Source organism: Orycteropus afer, unplaced genomic scaffold, assembly GCF_000298275.1.
Source record: "Orycteropus afer afer isolate SDZICR_OR568_19922 unplaced genomic scaffold, OryAfe1.0 scaffold00014, whole genome shotgun sequence".
In the NCBI taxonomy this organism is placed as follows: domain Eukaryota; kingdom Metazoa; phylum Chordata; class Mammalia; order Tubulidentata; family Orycteropodidae; genus Orycteropus; species Orycteropus afer.
Genome location: NW_006921601.1, coordinates 200,809 through 202,027, shown reverse-complemented (window position 1 = coordinate 202,027; position 1,219 = coordinate 200,809).

Here is a 1,219-nt window from a genome sequence, read left to right as displayed (position 1 = left end):
TTGTCCATGATTTACTACCATCCACACAGTTTAATGCCTCTGTATAGTCAATAAAACATAGATAAAAGTCTGTGGTGGTTAAGTTTGTGTGTCAACTTGCCTGGGCCTGGTTGAGTGGCTGGGCAGCTGAATGTAGTTATTCTCCATGGTGAGATTGGTAATTAACTCCATGGTGGACTCTATTGGAGCAGCTGAGTAGCTGCTTTGGGTATGTGGCCTGATTCCTGTATATAAGAAACAGCTTTGGAAATGGTCTCTAGTTTATGGCATGGTTGAACCCGACCTTGGGACCTTTAATGGACTTGAATTAATGGCCTGCTGTGTGGTTTGGTAACATCGGGACTGTCCCTTTTCACTCATCAGCCTTGGGCTTGTCAGTCTCAGCAGCCAGCAGCTGTCTGAGTGAGGAAAACCTCTAGCTTCAGTGGGCTGGGAGCAGGAGGTGGAGCTGAAGCCAAAGGTTGAGGGGCTTTCACTCAGCCCCTAGTGCCTGGCACTTTGAACTCAGACTCAAAGCCTCCAAACTATAGTGAATAAACTCCTATTTGTTCAAGCCATCCCATTTGTGGTGTGTTCTTGTCAGAGTGGCACTAGGTAACCAGAACAACATCTTTCTGGTATTCTTTGCTTTTAGGCAAGATCCATCTGACATCAGCAATGATATCCCCTCATTCCCAGTACTCTACTGAATCAGCTTGAATTTCTGGCAGTTCCCTGTGGAACTACTCAACCATTTTTGAATTATTATGAGAAAAAATTTACTTATGTGGTATTAATGATATTGTTTGATAATTTCTGCATTCTGTTGGATTAGTGTGGTAGGTAAGATTGTGTCAACTTGGTTAGGCCTGGTTTTGAATGGGTAGCTGGATATAGTTATGCCCCATGATGAGACTGGTAATCATCTCCATGATGGAATCTGCTGTGAGCAACTGAGTAGATGCCTTTGGGATGTAGTCTGCTTCCTGTATATAAGCAGACACTTTGAGAAAGGTCTCTGAGCTTTTTGGCACAACTGGATCCTGCATTTGACCATGTCATCAGTCATCAGTAGCCTGCCATGTTGCCCGCCTATCTTGGGACTGTTTCTGGACTTGAATTTGGTGGCCTCCTGTGTTTCTTGATAAACTTGAGACTGTGCCATTTGAATTGCTGACCATGGATTTGTCAGCCTCAGCAGCCAGCAGCTGCCTGAATTAAGAGATGCCTCCAGCTCCAG